The sequence below is a fragment of the Aythya fuligula genome, chromosome 2 (assembly GCF_009819795.1).
Source record: "Aythya fuligula isolate bAytFul2 chromosome 2, bAytFul2.pri, whole genome shotgun sequence".
NCBI lineage: Eukaryota > Metazoa > Chordata > Aves > Anseriformes > Anatidae > Aythya > Aythya fuligula.
Window position 1 is genome coordinate 63,365,662 of NC_045560.1, and position 19,525 is coordinate 63,385,186.

At 39.7% G+C, this 19,525-nt stretch overlaps 1 protein-coding gene across 3 annotated transcripts in view; it reads right to left on the reverse strand.

Moving 5' to 3' along the window:
- Positions 1 to 19,525, reverse strand: part of ELMO1 (engulfment and cell motility 1) — a 313,771-nt gene that overhangs the window by 278,179 nt on the left and 16,067 nt on the right. Inside the window, exon 1 of one of the 3 annotated variants that reach the window (XM_032181432.1) lies at positions 16,733 to 16,768. The exons of the other annotated variants lie outside the window; for them this stretch is intronic. The gene's annotated coding sequence lies outside the window, so the exon portion shown is untranslated. Of the gene's footprint in view, positions 1 to 16,732; positions 16,769 to 19,525 lie in introns of those variants that run through there. 3 annotated transcript variants of the gene reach the window in all.

Below are 19,525 nucleotides of genomic sequence, written 5' to 3' on the forward strand. Positions count from 1 at the left end.
TGACAACACTAAACACAAAACTCTACCCACTCTCATTTTACTCTACGTTATGTGATATTCACATTTGCATTGAAAGCATAAGCATTTCCAAAAAGTGGCAATGCCCACCTCTACTAGAAGGGTGCTCCAAGTCATCATCCCCCATTCATGCTTCCCTACAGCACAATGATGCTTCACATTAGAGGCTGTGCAGACTTGATGCTGTGTCCACAGAACTGTGGCCACAGCCTACCAGAAGACCAGCTGTGTGGATGGACTCCTCATCTCTGAAGATCAGGAGTTGAGTCCCATTTGTATCTTCCTATCATATGAGTTCTTCATAGTTCTCCTATTGTATGAGTATGATATTCCCAACATGGGATTTTGCTCTGCTGTGAATTAATGCAATTTCCTTCTACTTTGCCTGGAAGACTACCCCAGTATGTAGGGCTCCAAGATACGTTCTCCGCAGCATGCAATTCCTCGTTGCCTCCCCCGATCTGGCCATGCAAAACTTAAAACAGACTGTGTACATGGGAATATGAAGGAAAAAAAGTTTTTCAAGTTCCATTTTCGCAAGTGCTACTCTCCAAACTCTGGAGCAGGTTCCTACCAGCCACACCTTCATAAGCTCTTTTCTTGGGGTGTAACATCAGCAAAGAATTAGGTGGATTTCAGTGTTCATCTCTTACCTTGCTGGTCTCACCTGCTGTCCCAACAGCTTTGACTAGGACTAGAAAGAAAACTCCACATGAGGCTGAAGGTCTGACCTGAAGGGAATTCTGAAGGAGCAGTATACCCGAAGTACCAATATGCCACGTAAGTGTCCAGGACAAAGTCTAACGCTCCCATTTAAACAAGGGAGAAAACCGTATTTTTGCATTTGCAAAATAAATCCCCTGAGACACAAAAAACAGATTGTTATTCAACCTTAGTGTCATTGAGAGAATGTAATCTTGCCAATTCATTAGCAGCTAGTGCAAGATACACCAGAGAAAAATAATAAACTGGGGAAAAAAGAAAAAAACTGCAAACAGATCTTACATCTACCAAGTTTATTCTCTTTAATCAGTGCTGTGGGGAAAAGAACTCCCTACCACACATAGGTAATTACACTGTTAAAAATGAACAGAAAGGCTGCTTCAAAGAGTAGGATGTTAAACTTAGGACCAAGAACACTTGTGTTTAATTGTCTTTTATTCAAAGGCTGTGTGTGTGGCCACGTACTTGCCCTTTGGCCCTCTGTGCCTCCACCAACCCACAACTATAAAATGGGGCACTACACTTCCTTAGAGAAGTTGTGAGGCATTTGGAGGCTACAGGGGTGTGTATCTAAATCAGACTGACTGATCACCCAGAACAGGCAGCTGCTTTATTTATTCATGTGTTTGGACTGACTACTTGCCTGGTTCTTTCTGCATTTTAACCTCGCCAGCCCTCAAGGTCCAAGGGGAACAGACTGGCTTACATCCCTATTTCTTGCTACTAGACAATTTGAATATGACACCTGTCATACAAATAAGTAATAATATATATTTTTTTAAAGATGTAGAAGTGAAAGATGTTTCTGACAGACTCTGAAGATGCAATCTGTGCTTCTCAGCATCTCAGAGCACAATGCTGCAGTTACCCTTCACACCAGGCTGCTCACAAGAATACCAGCTTTTGTGCTGGGACAAAAAGGGGTAAACCATTTTGTGGCTATATTTATTGGCCAATGCCTTCGAATTCTCACTCTGCCAAATTAAAAAGTTTCATTACCAGCATAAAATGAAAAATATATTTCTAGGTAGAATAATATAAAACAAATTAGCAAGGGAGACTATTTTTTTTTCAGGCAAAATAAAAGCATCACCACTATATTCATTTGAGACAAGACAGAAAGCACAGAACTTGCTGTAGGGAGCAAGCCCGAAGTCTCATTACTAATTTTCTTTACATTAAAAGCTCTTTTTTGTCACCTGAAGAATCCCTGAGGCATACACACAAATGTCTGCAGAGCCAATCAAAATGCAAATACTCCAAAACAGCCCAGCAAGCAACAACCACTAGGCTCCTTACTGCCTTCTTCCTTATCTTCAGGCTTTCACCATTTAGCACAGGGGACTTTGCAAAACACCATATGCTTTGGTTTTAGAGCTCTGAAAGTTTAATCTGTCCTCAACTGAGAAAAAAAACTTGTCATCTGGCTCTTTAGCTCAGCCATTCCTGGCAACTGCCTTATTTTCATTACATACACATGACAGGAAGAGACCGCTGTCCTGTGACAGTTACCTCTTACTGGCCCCAAATAATTTCTGGAGATTTACACAGTGAATTAATGCGTGGCTACTGGTGACACCCTCTTTTGCTTTTAGCCGTTTAATTGCTCAAGTGGAAATACAGATGTTAAGAGATGGGCACATGACAGGAAACACTGGCCCCTTGCTTTGAAGACACATAACATGACATCAAGACGAAAAATCTCACAGCTACAAAGGATCCCAGTTTTCTCAGGGTGCAAGATTATGGGGAAAGCATTCAAGGTTTCTTGCATTCTAACAAATCAAGCTGAAGTACTGTTGGGAAACTAAGGAGCTGCCTGATTTTAAGAGTTCCTTTCATAAATTCACCACTCTTTATTCTGCTTCATTAGCCATCCTTATTTAAGAAAAAAGACTATCTAAAAAGGAAGAACAAGGCAAGGTAGTTTTGCATGCCCCCAGCCAAGTTAACCACGATATGCATTGCTGCTTTCCGTTGAGAAAACTCAACCATGCAGTTTCTAACAGCAGCCGAGAGCTACAAAGCCTTGCTGAGCACGTTTTCCCATTGCACAGCTATGCGTGCAGAGATGTACGCATGGCTATTAGCTTGTACATGGGAAGGAAGGGCTGCAGGTCTCCACTGCTGGGCTGCACCCCTTGAAATTTCCATTCCCAAGTTTGCAAAAAGGTATTATGCTTTTATATAGATGAGAAACCTAGGAATTATATGCTTGAAAATAGCTTTCATTTTAGATTAAATGTCAGCTAAAGCATGATTTAACCTGGATCTGCATTTTTTTTTAATTTTTTTTTATTATTATTATTAACTTACAACACATCTATTAAAAGTCAGAGGCCAGAAGTCATTTGTATTTAAGACACTATTTTTGCTTTTGTACAACGAGGTGATGACAGCTTTAAAACCCACTAAAGTCTAATCCCTGCTTACTCTAATGTTCTTTCCTTGCTTTTAGTACCTAAAAGTTTCGCACGATCAACTCTTAGAAACGAGCAGCAACTGTCAGGAGTTTCACTGCGTTCTCTTCAACATGGACAAAAGCATAGAAACCTTTGCTTATTTATTTATTTATTTATCATTAAACATGACAATCATTCACAGGAAAAATTCGAGCATAATGCTCACCTTTAGCCTAGGCAGTACAATTCATCCCTCTCATCTTTGGCAGTCTTTTTGTTTTCTTTCCTTTTCTCTCCTGGAAGTCCTTTATTTCCCTTGACGTGACCCATTCCTCAAACCTTCTTCCTCCCTCTCAAAATTACATCCATACACACGGACCATTTTTCCTCAGGTGGAGCTTTTCTACCAGCTGCTGCACTCTCATTTCAGCCCGACCACATCCTGGCACTGTTCAGGGGCTGAGAGGCAGCAAGGACACTTCACTCCTCGCCAGTCTCTCTGCAGTTCTGAAGCTTTTAGAGCACACAGAAGCAAGATCTTCACGGGCAATTTGGGAATTTCAGAAGTGCACATGGATATTTCATTCTTCCTGTATTTTTTGTAAATGTCAGATTCAAACAATCTATGCTCTGCAGAAGCCAATTACTGAAGCTTTCACGAAGGTTAAAAGTTCAAAAGGAAAGCTGGTTTCTTCATTTAGCAGCCTCTTTCAACTACTGTGTAGATACAGCAGCAAGAGGGATGATGGGATGGGTTTCAAAGTGCCTAATTCCCTTATTCATGACTCTCCCTCTACCAGGTTCTGATCTGAGCCTCTTCTGGGCACACCAGCCCAAAGACTAACCAGGAGCACTGAGAAGAGCCTAGGAGAAAGGCTTTTCGTGCTGCCTTCCTCCCTAAACACATAGCAAACAGTCCCCAGAGCACATCTTACCCTGAATCCTTTGGGAAAAAATGTCCCTTATGCATAAGGCACAACCATGAAAATCATACCTCATTCTCTAGCTTGCAGGCTTACTGTGCCTTTTCTCAAAATCCCCTTCCTGCTGACAGATATAAATCAAGCAAGCAAATGTACTCTGAAGCTGAAACTTCACATTGCCACAAAAGGCTTTTTTCCTAACATATTAACTTTGCACATGAGCATAAGCACCAAGAGTAACACCGAAATCAGTAATGAAGGGACTGATTCATACGCCCCAGAGAACAAGTGGTGAACAATGTACACTCAGTGAGATTTCAGCTTTATCCCCTATTAAAATAAAACCACGTGCCTGATCTCTAACCCACTTTGATTTATTAGTTTTTGCTTTTCAAGATTATGAAAGTAATCTGGAACAGAGAAATCAGAAGAAAACAATTTATCATGAAAGCCTTATATACCAAATATTAGAATAGCTATCAATCTTACTTCCTCTCTCAAAACCGCTTATTAATAATTTTCAATTCCAGTTTGAAAATTGCAAACTTGGAATTCCAGTTTGAAAGTTGCAAAAGTAGGCTAACGCAGATAATAAAATACTACATCCCAAATGTAACACAGCTTCTGCTACTGTACATAGACATCAGTTGGTCATCTATCAACCCACTGAAATGCCAAATGCATTTGGAAGATATTACAGTACTGACAAGAAAGAAGGAACAGTCCTCTGAAAAGGTCAGAGATGACTGATGCCAAGTTGTGCATGCATAAATCCTCACATCAAGGAACGACTGTGTGCCTTACATTGCAATATCTGCTTCAAACACCTTCCCAGTGCAGATTGTTTCACTGGGATGAAAATCTGGATTACAGCCCCAGTGCAGAAAGAGGGAAGCCATTCTTTCAGTGGCATCCCATCCCAGCAGATGTTTGTCCTACATTCCAAAGTGGGTCAGACTTTTCTCTAGGCATTCAGGAAACTCCTAGCTCTAGCACAACGCCCAGGTTGTTGCAAGCCAGGAGGGAACTGCACTGATTGATCAAGAGCATCTGGGGGGGAGAAAAACCTTGCACAGTCCCTCCCTTTTATCACTCAGGGTCTTTAGTTCCAGCCTCTCTGCCTGACAGAGAGAGAAGAGAAGCTTACTTACAGCCCTCACTTGGCCACAGCTCGCCCTTGTTTTTATAACCTTAAAGAAAACTCAATGCCCCAGACAACTTTATAGGACCCTGGCAACCACAAGACAGCCACGACAACTTCAACCAGTCAACCCCAGTTCATTTTCATGCTCTTGGACAATCTGCACTCTCAGCAACTGCTTGTCTGCTAATCGACTCAAACCACAGGTCTGTGGGCCTAGAGGTTTTTCATTTATTTCTTTGTTTTTTCATTTATTTCTTTGTTTTCAATGTTTTTTGGAACATTGTGGCCAATAACATATAGTTGTGTGGCTGTTTGAAGCAATGTAAAAGTGCCAAGGAGAGCAAAGGAAAATGAAGAGACCACATCTTGTGTTCCTCACGAGGGAAAAATAAAAAAGGTGTAAAAGTAAAATCTTATGAGAGTGACAATTCTGGAAGATCACCTAAATGTTTTAAGCATTTAATTCAATTTCTTTTCAGACGTAGTCTCAGTAAAAACGTGATAAGGTTTTGCCTGCCAGTTATGTGAGCCAATCAACAGGGTATCATGATACCTAGGCTGAGAGTGACAGACTTTTACCCAGTCTACACTAGTATTATGCTTCTATGAAGGCATTTTTAGACGTTGTATGACAATATGTTGTGTATTATCCAGTATATATGTATCTATATACATGCACGTGCACAAATGGACAGAAGCACAGGTCATGGAATAGCTCATCTACACAGTTTGTTCCCTCTTTCATCTCATTCTTTTGAAGTTAGGAAGCAAATGTGCAAGCAACAACCATTTAAAACTTTGTTATAACACCACGTTGAACGGTAGTCCTTAGTTTCACTTAAGTCTTACACATACTGAAGCTAACCCTTAGCTCTTACCAAAATTATGCAGCATCATTAACCTAAATAGAGCTGAGGACAGGGCGCCTTTTTCCCTAAACACTAACGAAAAATTTTGCAAGTGTTCTTCTGAAATTAAGTAAAGGGGATGCTTTGAACAGTCACCTCAAGACCTCACTTTGCATCCTGCTCACCCGTTCTGACCCGTTACTCACACAAGGCAGATTCAGAATGAGTTTCTGCAGCAGATGAAACTGCAGAGCTGTACTGCTGCAGTCTGTCCCCTCTGCCGTTTTGACTCACCACCACCCAGTTCAGGGAAGCCTACTGGCAGAACAGTAAGCAGCAGAAAGGAGTGGAAGGCTTTCTTGTTACCGGGTTAGCTCTTGGAAACCACTCACCACAGGCACAGTGCAAGTGAGGGGGCAGGACTAAGGCAGCTCCCATCGGTGTAGAGTATGGTTGTGGTGGCAGGGCAAACAGCCCGCACCTCCCTATAAACCTAGCTCTTGATGGATTCCACATCAGGAATTTGGCTAACACACCCACAGGTGGTGTAAGTGGAAAGGACCACAACTCTCATCTTCCCCTGAGCCATGCTGGCTGTATGAGGAAGGAGCAACTGAGAGCCCTAACTCTAAGAAAATGGCGAGATGTAAAAATCAGTGAAAGTACCCGAAGAGCAGCCAGCTCCTGAGCACTGGTCCCAGCTAGGAAAGCAGGGACCTTACTTCACCTTGCTTTTGCAGCAACGAAGCCCCAGTAAGCATTTGCAGCAGCACACGCTTCTAGCTTCCCCACTTCAGATCTGTTTTTATTCATCAGACTTTCCACATGGTAATCCCAGAAGAGCAATTATAATGCAATACTTTCAGCATCAAATTGGAGAGGACAAATTTGTGGCCACAGCTGTGGCCTGTTATCTGTACTTCATCACTCCAGTTCATCACAGCATAAACTCCGTAATTCTTCAAACTCCTACATGCTTCTATGCCACAACAGCAATTAATTTGTCTCTGCCATCCTATACCATTAAAATAAAACTGTAACATACCTCAATCTGAAAAACGTACAGTCCCAGCCCTACCCAACCTCTTCATAATTTAAAGAGGAACTCCACAACTTCAGCATTTAAGAATTAGAACTTTTGTCAGAAATTATCTTTATTCATATGCTTATTTTCAAAGGATATGGGTAGATCTGACAACAGCACCCTCTCCATTAGCTCAACTTTTTAGTGAGTCACAAAAAAAAAAATAATAGTTTTTCTCCTAAAGTCAAAGCATAAAAATAAAGCTTACTGAACTGTTTTCATAGTTCTCTTGACATGGAAAATAAAAATCAGAACTAATCCACTATAAAGAACTTAAGATTAAGTAGTAGTTTTAAAGATAATTCCAGCTAAGATACATCACCCTATAAATCTGTGCATAGGGAATTCATTTGATAATGCCCTCATTATGTGAGCACAGCCCTTTAATACTTTTAGTTAAAGCTTTTCCTGATAACATTGTAATTGGCTTTTCATATCATGAAAAGAGGATTTCCTTTCTGTCATTTGAAAAAAAAAAAAAAAGTTAATGGCTTTTACAACTCCACCCAATATTAAAATAACATTCATTAGCTGTAATAACAATTCCTAGTTACATCATAAACAGATACCTCACTTCAAAGCAAAGATAATTTTAAACTTGAGTGACCGAGGTTTTAATCAAAAAGAAAATTCACATTCAAGTCACTCCAGCTCTATTTGAACATCTATTCCCTCAGCTTGCTCAGTTCCATTCTCAACTCTTGGAAGCAAGCATAGTTCATATTAGTTCACTTATATTCCATAAGGAGGACAGAATGGCCTTGATATTCCTCTTAGCAATAAGACTAAGCCACATGCAGGTTTCTAAGCAGGAACACACCATTTTCAAAATAAAACTGGATTTCATGATGTAATTAAATACCCCATGCATGTGTCACAGCCATACCACTCAATAAGCTCAGTGATATAAGAGTGAGCTCAGAAAACAGACCCTGCAATAGGAAAAAGCCTAAATACAGCACACATCCCTTTGTGTAAAAGCCATCTCAGGGAAGGAGGAAAAAAAAGGAAAAAAGCAAACCACAATGGCATGGCATAGCAGCCTAGAAGACAACAACCTAAAGGCCAGACAGCCTGGGATAAGAAGGCATTGGCTTTCAACCTTGCACACAGCATTTCTCCCTTGGCCTGCCATCCTCTCCTAACCGGTGTGCTCTGCTCTCCTTCACAGTGCTGACCTGGATCCTGAGCTTCATGTCTCCTGATAGCTGAAGATGCTGCCACTCCACCCCAAATATGAAAGCATCTCCTGTTCCCTTCCACTTGCCCCCAAGCCTGAGAGGGAACTAAAGAACAGGTTGGTTCCCCACACACACCGCAGCACCAAAGCCACTAGCCAAAGCCTGGACCCAAGAACCAGAGCTAACTACCATGTCAGCAGTACCCAAATAAGAAGCCATGAAGCTAGTTTTTGTTTTTTCCCTCCACTGAAAAGATTTGTGAGTCTAGTTAACATCAATATTTTTCTCATCTGCACCACTTGGAAAAAATAATAATAATAAAAACACTGAAGCCCTAACAGTGCTCCAGCTCTTTGTATCGCTCTGACATGCAGAATGATGTACTCATGCAATAGAAGACAGCAACTTTAACACATTCAGTACATAATAGACTTTACAAAGTATTAAGGCATAAGGCTTTACAAAGTATTAAGGCATAGCTTCCAAGTTCAGTGGACCTCTACAAGTTTTCCTGAGGCTTAACTAAAGAACAAATGCAGCAAAGTCGAAATGAGCAAGCATCTCAGTTGCAGCAGTCTTCAAAATAATTCTTGCTAGCTACCCTGCAGGCCCTTTTCAAATTATTTGTGCAAGACAGTGTGCGCTTTCCAGATTTTCCTTTCCACTCTGCTGGGATAGGTGGATTATAAAGGAACATATTCAGTTTGCTATCCTCAGTACCTAAATTGGAATGAAAAACTATTTTCCTCAGCTTGAATGCATCATCTTCACTATGACCATGACTGTTTAAATCCTGTTGCTTTAAAAGAATAAGATGTATATTGTTTTGTTAAATGGTTTTACGTGACAATTCAAAATGAAATATAGCTAAATGCATACTGCTTTGTACCTGAGCAAACTCACATGGGTAACCAATTAAAAAGAAATCTAAAAGAAACAACCATTTATCTGCGGAGATTAAAAGAAACAAAACACCAACAACCTTCCAAAAACAAGCCTTGGCTCATAGTCGGAATACATAACAAATTAATGAGATTCCAAAAAAAATGAGCTTCAGAAATAATAGTTTTACTGCACATTATAAAGTACATCTCCGTGTTTTACAGACCTTCTGTTGACTCATTCCTTCCCACAGATGACAGCCTTCTTTCCTCTTTTGCTTTATCATCGTGCCCTTTACTCTGCAGCTAACTATCCTTTCCTGTCAGACACATACCTATGCAAGTTCAAAGATATATTCGCTAACTTGAATTTAGCTTTGAAATCTGCTGCTTGCACTTCATGACTGAAAACAATTTTTGCAACTCAAATTGCTTACCTAGTCCGGTTCCATAACAATTAGACTAACAAGAGTTATTACCTCTGTGAACAAATGTTGTTTTTTTAATGTAGTCATTTAGCTTCATGAGCTCAGGCTTTTAGAATAACATCAGGAGTTGATATTTGCAATAAAGCCCCAGGAGATGGTATCACTGCTAACTTTGTGACCTCCAAATCTCAATAGATTTTCTGGGAAGTTCTGGAACTTGCCAGTTTACGTGTTACTGACATATACTCTTAGGCATGCAAATATGAATCATTGCCTAGGTACAACCAAATTCTGCGATTTGTCCATGGGCTTATGCTCACTGCAACAATTTCAGGGCTGATTTGCTTAGCATCCCTCCCACAAAACTACTGACCCAAGCCCATTCACGATAGAAACCAGTGCAAACTGAATAGGTGAGGCACGGAGGTTCAGGGCACAGACCTAGAGCTGAGATAAACATATCTTTTTATTTGGCAGTCTCCCTACATTTTGATGAAACATGAAGGACCTCATGCATCCTGAAGAGTCCTACCACATAGGAGAAGGAATACATTAACTGCCCAACATACCGTTTACTTGCATGCAACGTTGCAAAGTGGCAGCCCACAATGCATTCCTGCCCTGGTAGATCCTGGTGCAGATTATCAGCATGAACTCTGCTGATAAGACTTTCACCGAGGTCATGCAGAAAGTGACTGGCAGAGTTTAAAGTATAAAATACAGAGAAAAACTCTTTGCCTTTGGTTTCCAGGAGGAAAGATTTCAGCACTCAACTCCTTAATTCAAGTCTTCTGCTGCAGCTGTAAGAGCAGCTTCTCACACACACAGCAAACAGTACAGGAATCAAGAAAGATACAAAAGGAGACCAACTAACTACTGAAATGTGCAAAGTCTTTATTTCTTTAAGATATTGCATAGATTCTGAAGATGACTAAGAATTTTATTCATGAAAAATCTACCCCAAATAACTCAAAGAACATTCAGCGTGGGAGGTTCTTTTGCAAAAATTAAATAGCAATTGTGATGAAGTAGTATCTTGTGTCGTTACCAAAGAATTTACATTTTGCTCATGTTCTTACCTAACTGTGTATAGCCAGGAACCATACACAAGGGATACCAGACAAGTTGTTATCTCAAAATGTAGAGTTATTTAAGAAAAAAACAAGGGGGGGGGGGGGGGGAGGGGGGGGGTAGGTGCAACAGTGGGGGGGAGCAAAAGGAAGGTTGATTTTAAAAACAATCTTAGGGCAAAATTCTCACTTTGGAGGTACCCAACAGATCTCACTTCTAGTTGATATCAGCTAACGATCTGCACAGAGCCAGTTTTAGCTAGCATTTTCTGAATTGCTAAGTACAGAGCATTTTGGATCTATTTGTACTTGAACTACATATCACTGAGTTACCTGTATCCGTAGCAAATGCCTCATGATTTGAAACCTTGTGCCTCAAAAGACTTGCCAGAAGACAACGAAGGCTATTGGCACAAACCAGTATTTGCTATAGAATTTGTAAAGTATGCTTTTTAGAATTCTCCCATTCTCCCTCACCTTTGCTATATCCACAGGAACGTGATTTTAGTAAGTGAAGCCGTGAGTCCTTTCCTTTCAAGAGCACCATCTAGACGTTTCATGAACATCATCAATAGTTACTCTTACAATACTGTCATTAAAGCATGTATATTTTTTCAGGATCTCAGTTTTCAAAGCTGTTGATAACTTAGAAATAAAACTAAATAAAAACTTAAAAGAAACCTTGAAAACCTTATTATACACACTGGGTAGATAAAAAAAAAATAACTGGCTTTTGAGGGGCACAGCATTACTACCAAAACTACTGTCCCTTAAGCATTCAGCTTAGGGTTGAGGGCATAATACTTATTTGTTGTCTTACTTCTGTAAATCCAAAAGAAAAAAGTATATCATGGCTATATCCTGATTTGCTTTTTAAAATGTATAAAAACAGTTCTCCTATTTCAAATGTCTTTTGCTTAACAGTAAAACAATACATCTGTTCAGTTGAGATCAAACACTGTCCTAAACTGATGGAGTTAGACAATGTGCTATTATGCTTCAAAGTCACATATAGCACATATCAAATGAAACGTCAGAAAAGCAAGGCATTTAAATGCATATTTGACATACTTTTTGCAACTCAGTATGTTTCACTTCTCAATGGGGCTGTGGGTGGGAGAGGAAAAGGTTGGTTTATTATGGATTTGAGAGTAAAGGCATTGCTTGGCAATTCAAATCATCAGATGCTACAACTGCCCACTGCTAGATGTTGCCACATTCTGGAAAAATACATGCCAGAAATCATCATGCTGCATATCCAGAGGGAGCCCTTACAATCACTGTCTGTATGCTGCAACATTATACAGCCCTCATGCTGTAATTCCAACGTGAGTAATTTCTGAGGAAACTTTCAAGCCATTCATTCTTGTTTGTGCATAACAACATTTACTATTCCCAAGTACCCCACGTCACTGGATTTACATCAAGCCTTGAACAATGAAGCAAAAGTAGTGTCTTTTGAAAGGTCCAAATCTGCTGCTGCCATTTTGTAAACTAACTTCTACACTACTAGGTTCTGGTCAGTCAAAGCAAGGTTTCTCTCACATTTTGTCTCCAATTCTCTAAGGGGGAAAAAGTATTTACCACCTCTTGATTAATGTGAGTATACTTTACTCATGTAAAATTATGTGTTAAAAAAAAAAAAAAAAACACAAAGCACATTTTAAGATTACATTAATAAACTAGGCCAGATGTAGATGCCTGAATTCCACATACATTAAATCTGCAGTTTGATTGTCTTCATCACAATTTCATTAAAAAAAAAAAAGCTATATTAATGAGCAAAGTTCCTGAAAATCATTGATTTTCCCCAGCTCCTTTCTCATCCTTGCATTAATGAACAAAGCCAAAGACAAATTTTATATTTCAATTTGGATGCTAACCAAGTACCATCACAAAGATGTTATTTACCATTTCTCACATAGAGGGCTCTTAGTCTCTTCTTGAAGATGTTAAAATCAGTATCATTAATTTATAAATAAAGGATCTGAGACTCAGAGGACTGAACTGGGTAATATAAGTTAGCAGAGGGAGCTAGTCAACATGATCATGGTAATGCACAAGAAATACTATCCTTGAATTTACACTGAACTAGCTACTCTCTTCTACAGCTCATTTGAATGTCTCAATTTGCCTACAAGAAAATAGTGAAAGTAAATTCATATAAATGTTACTAAAAGCAGATTAATAAAATTACATTAAATTTTTAGAGCCATTCGGTTAAAATGTAAATGCTTTTAATTTGATTTAATGTACTTCACCAAGGAACTAAATGAGCTAAACCCACTTAAGTTGCACTTAAAAGCTCTTGCATAGAACTACTGTGTAATTTTAAAAGTTCCATTTCCAAAGTGAACCTTAATACAGATTATTTTTTCCAAGTGCTAGTATGGTGACAAGCCCTCTGCATACACTAAAGGTCACTTTTTCAAAGAAGCTGAATAACCTTATATGTAGCATAATAGATGGAGATCACTGATGATTTGCTGCAGACCTCAGACTATGACACATCAATTTCTCACTTACCTACCCTCAAATAACAGAATTCAGATCACCTTGATCTGAGGTTAAATGTTACCCACCTACTAGAAATCAAATCTTCATTTTTGAGCTTGTAGCAAAAAAGTTTCCAACTTGGTCTCAACCAGATTTATCAGTTTTATGGTCTCTTAAATCTGAAGGGCAGATTTCACATAAAACAGCTAATCTTATTTACTAATGCGAAGATTGGTCGTCTACAGAAGGATTAGATTTTGCATTGTTTAATTTCACATATGTCTTCACTTCAGTTGATTGAAACGCTCCTCCTTCAGAAGCAGTTTTCCAGCTTTCCTTGTGACAAGATGGTATCTTGCAGGAGGTTCCTTGAGGACATAAGAAGTAGGCTGATTATTCTGTGGGCAAAGCTTCCTCACATCTATAAAGGCTGCATGTGTAAAACCCTTCACCAAGATGACCATGCTTGAGAGTCAGGCACCAGCCCACAAACTCCTTTGTGAAATCACAGAAGGACTCTGCCTTCCAGTTCAGAACATTTAGTAGTACACAACGAGATCTGGAGATGCAGTTCTTCCTAACATTGCCTTTTCACCTGACAGCTGCTACTCCACAGCAAAGCTATAGAAACTGTTCTGTAGGTCAGGTCTTTCATGCAGCCCAACAATCACCTCACCCAACCTACGCATCAACATCCTGGAGGGTGGTGGCCCAGGGGAATAGGTCAGCAGCCAGATTTGGAGGGGAAGGCAAGGAGACCCAACCACGAAAGTGCAGGAACTAGTGTATGGCAAGTTGGTATTTGACATCTTGGTCTTGATGGGGATGAGAACAACAATCACAACAAACGCCATACACATTCCTAATATTGTCAACTAATGAAAGTAAAATAAATATAAAACTAAAAGAGGTTGCATAATGCATACAAGCCAGCATGCAAAGGTAAATCAGATTCTTCTACAACTTGAAACCTAACCTGTTAGCTTGTGCAGAAGACTATGAACTGTTTTCACTGAGATTTTAGCTTAAATTAGTTAAATTAAGAACCCACCCTTTTTCATAGTTAATTCAAGGCTACAGATGAAACCAGAAATGCATCTCCTCCCACTCCTATCACCCACCTCCACAGAAAAATATTTAAATAGCAGAGATTTGTAATCTAGAACAAAGAGTAATATTCTATTAAGTATCAGCTCATTTAAATAAAACTCTCTCCAGCTTTAATGCATTCTGAAATGCCTCCTCACTGCTTTGTTATTTACTTGATATGTCACACTAGGTCTCTCAAATATTAGGATACATTTTTTTATGTATACAAGCCTGTAATAATAGATATAAGGTATTTATAATTTCAAATAATTGCCTGAATGTCTTCTGAATATCAGTAAAATATTCTGTAGCTACATAGCTGACTTTTTGTTACAGCTTCATTACCTAAAGAATTCTTTACTGTTTGCAGGTATTCCAGAATTCCTGATCATTTTAACTGAACGCACTCAATCTCTTTCCCACTAACCTCTTCTGTGGGCCATTACTACAGAACTAAATCTCACAACCTGATGTATTTATTCTCATGATATCCACCTTAGATAGCAATACCAGACAGCATTAGTTACTACATTGAGAGAAAAAACTAGTAGGTAATCACATACACCAGAAGCATACAAAAGCTTAAATATAGGATCAGTAATTGAATGGAGCTGAAATACAAATTTACCCAATTTTAGGATAAAGCATCAAAGACTAGGACATTCTCACGTGACATACAAGGGTCAAACCCTATTGTTCTCATGGCGATGACTTCAGATTGGAAAGGTCAGAAAAATACAACTCACTCTCCACAAAATTGTTCAAGCAATATAAACACAATGTGAAGTGCGTTCACTCCGTGCCTATTAAGCATAACCAGAAACTAAATCTGGGGTGAAATGAGGATAAAAATATGCCATTTAACTGAACACAAACAAGGTGATACCCCAGAGAAACCAAACTTATTTTTTCCATCATAAATCTGAAATGACTGAATAAACTGTAGCGAAACAGAGATGAGTAGCTCATCCAGCTAATGGGATGTGTGCAGTATAATGCGTCACAGGAGTAGCCAGAAGCATTCGCTGCACAGAATGAAGTATTCGTGAGTACTTTGGTCACATCAAGAGGGACTTTTGAACCTTGAGAACTATTATTCCCTCTACAATAACTAACCAGACCCTCTTTCCTGATGTGAAGCTTCCAGATTAAGCTTGGAGCACATTCACTTGCCATGTAACTTGGTTGTAGTTGTAGTGTCCTGAGTTGCCAGCTCAGCGCAGACTGACCTTCCTCCCAACAGGCTTTTCACAATGAGCACTGACCCAGGCTCCAGCAGAACAAGAAGGCAGACAGCAATAGCAGATCAATTAGAAAGCAGCAGAAATGCCCTAGCATTTGTGAGATAAGGGCAGGGAGATCAGACAGCTCCCCTGAGAGAGGGAGTTAGGAGAATACAATATACAATTGTGGAGTCCATTTTCCCCAAGTCACCCCAGCAGCAACTACCCTGAAGGGACCGAGAACAGATGGCTTCACAGTTTTAACAGGCTACGTAAGGTAAGATACAGTACCATCCAAACAGCACAGGACTGATAATATCTTTAACCTCAATGTAATAACCATTTAAAAAAAAAAAAAAAAAGATGACAAAAAAAAAAACACAACCCAGAACTGTACTAAATCTACTTAAGTGTCTGATTCAAAAATTCAAAGTAGTTTTCAGATGGTAGATTGCATTGTGTAAACACTCCTTTGCAGTGGGGAAAAAAGTTGGGATTTGTAAAGAACAAGGATGTGATTTTTGTAAAAACAGAGTATTATGTAGGTATCTATCCAACCCCAATGGTAGGGGGGCTGGAATTAGAAGATCTTTAAGGTCCCTCCCAACCCATATAATTCTATGATCAATTATTTTATATATTTATATAAATTATTTGATTTTCTATTTATCAAGTACTTGTAAAAGTGCTCAGTGTTATCACTGAGTGAAACTAAGTTAAACAAGAAAATGTCATCTTCTGTAAGAAACTGAAGATCTAACTGACAAAAGGGGATAGAGAAGATGCAGTGAGAACCCCAAGATGAAAGATGAATATTTTGATACCTTTGCATTTGATTGCTTCCTGTTTGCACATCTGAGCCAGTGTTCTTGCTACAAGGTGGCTGACACTTGGGCAAGTGTTTCAGAGCAGACTATTGGTAAGGCACTTCAGAAGCAGAAGTAGCACAGAGAAAGCCAAAGTCAAGATGAGGCAAAAAAGACAAATTTGGAATCACTATTAGCACAGGGAAGAGAAGCATGAAGGATGAATTAAGTAATCTGAAAAGAGCTGAGGATAAGGAAATAAAGCTGCAGGGACTTGACACTTAGAACATAAAGTTAATAGAGAGCCGCTGTAAGAACTTGCAGCTGATGCTGATGTAATAAGAGGAAGATAGACCAGAGCTACCCTGCTCTGCAGGATGGTTAGAATAATCATCACGGCTATTCAGGAGACCTACCGGATGAATGCAGGCAATGAAGGAATTCAGTACCTCCTGTTTAAAATGAGAGAAACAGTAATGCAGTTAGAGAAAAAAAAAAAATGAGCAGTTTTGTTGTTGGTGTTTTTTGTGGTTTTTTTTTGTTGTTGTTGTTTTTGTTTTTTTTTTTTTAAGCCAAGCTCTCAAGACTTCAGAGCACATTCATTACTAGAAGACCAACATGTCACATCTCTTTATAAAAAGTTTGTGAGTATACTAGCCAAGAGTTATTTTGGCAATGTAAAAACACTGCTGTCGCAGATGGGCTTCATACAAATTAGTTATTATTTTCTTAATAAATGTGCTTTTTCCCCAAAATAAATTCTCAACCCATGCAAGCCCTCAAATTTATTTTTCTCCTCACCTACAAATATAAGACAAAATAAGACATTGTTTGTTTGTTTTCTTTACTTGATAGGAGACTGATTTTTTCTCCAGTTTGGTGGTACTCCAAGTGAAAAGGACAGCAGATACACTTTTGGCAACTGTACAGGGTGTTGTATTTTTCCCCCCATAAAACACTTCACTGTGCCAGCTTTCTGTGAGTAACCTCAGAAATAATATACTTTTTCTGACACATGACAGTAGTGCAGTTAGTAAATAAATTAGACCCATATGAAAACGTGATTCATGTGCAGTGTCATTACTCCAAAGAATAAGGTGGTGCAGGGCTATCGGAGGTCATCCTATACACAAACCTTCAAATGAAAATTCTTCCCCCAGACTTTTGCAAAGCCCTTTTTGCAGCTCTTCAACACTTCACAGTCACTGTGCAAAACTTTCAAGCCACATAAGCGTCCCTCTCGCAAGGAAGCATGAAGTTCCAGCATAAAGCTGATCAGACAGAACTGCATCCTCATGACACCTCACACACGGACAGAGTAAGAGGCATCAGTGGTTTCACTGCAACCATACAAAAACAAAATGAGTTTGAGAGGTTTCAGATAATTATCTTTTTTTTTTTTTTTTTATCTGCATAAAGAACAGGAAGGCGCAAACAAGCATAAAAATCTAGTATGGAAGCAACACTTTCACCACAAGACATACAAATGACTGTTCGTAAGTCTGGCTACATTACAAAAAGTTTGTAACATGCACACGTCATAGTTTGCACTGAGAGTAAGTATTTCAGTATTTGAACTAGGCTAGCAATTCTTAAGTCAGCATTGCCTGCCATGCCATGCAAGTGCCCTCAGTCAGCATATGTAAAGGATCACCCTGCTGAAGGCTTTTCATGCTGAGATCTCACACACATGCTCAGAGCAAGTAGCTATTGCTGGCACCATCAGCCAGAACACATGCATGCCTGTGATTTTTACACAAATTGATGTCACATCCAGAACGAGCGAATTTCAAGATGCCATAGTCTACACAGAGAAGTTTATTAATACCAACCCTTTTTACTTCCCCCTCCTCTCCCACATGTCAGCAGTTACAGGTCCAGATCTAGAAGATGAAGGGGATTACTGCAGAAAGCCGAAGAGCTTGGCAGTATAACCAGACTGGCAGTAGGAAGCCAGGCAGATGCAGAAGGCCTGGCCTGACACAGCTTCTGACCCACTTTATCAGCTTGGCCATGCTGCTTTCCTTCTTGGTGCTGCTGCTTCTCTCCATCTCTGTACGAGCTTACACAATCAGGCTGAAATCTTCAGGGCAGCGACTGCCTCTCCACATGCTTGGCAAGCAACAGCTTATAGGCTTGACTCATAGCTTAGTGAAAGAGAGGGGCTGATTTTACTGGGATCTGCCATGCCAAGAATAAAACCATCATTTCACTTAAATAATGAAGAGTACCCACAGTTCAACCTGTCAGTATTCTTTAAAAATATGTACATCTGGAAGAGTGGCATGTTGCTCTCATTCACTAGTTTGCCGTATCCATATTGACAGCCACGATCTCCTCACAAGGTCTATTTGGGGAGATGTTGCTCCCAGAGTCCGTGTTTTCAGTCTCTGTCCTCTTTTCCCCCCACCTCTCCTGCTTTATTCCCTCCTCCTGTATAGCCCCTCAGTCACGTCAGGCAAACTATTTGTGGGACAGGGAGCTGGTCCAAGTCTCAAGTGAGCAGAAAAAAAAAAAAAAAGCGCCTAAAGAAAAACAAACATCTTATTTTTAACCTGGATCCGTTCCCTGACTGAGCTTATTCCCCACCACAACAGGTGTATCAACACACCTGAGGAAGACATGGAGCAAGCGAGGCTGCAGCTATTCCTGAAAGAGATGAATGTATCCATGACAGTGGCAGGAAGGGTTTTAAAATATTAGTCTTAGAGTAGGGGGGTCTTGCACTGGGGAACTCTTCAAACATCACAAAACAGACTAAATACATATTCCTTATGTTTTTCACAGTTTCCTTTGCCAGTTTGGCTAATTATACGATATTTAAGTTTAAACATATGTTGCCTCCCTTGCAGTGAATCCTCTCCTCCTACATGATACAGCAGTGAAGTCATCTTGCTGACTTCAAGCTGAATCCTGCACCTTCTCACGTAGGTGGGCATTTTTAGTTCATCTGGAGAGCAGTCCAGCCCCAAGAGTGCAATAATTCTTGTTGCAAGAAGCCACCAGTAGCTCTACCAGCCCAGGTATCCCAAAACACACCATCCAGGTGCCATATATTAAAGAACCAGCATAACTTCCACTATCCCAGACATCTGTTTCTTAAAAGCTAGAAGACACTCAGGACACATCTGCATTGGTGGGAAAGGTGAACCAGCAGACCAGTGGCTTTTACTCTCCTTCCCTCTATACCATCAGCAATTCACTTGAAG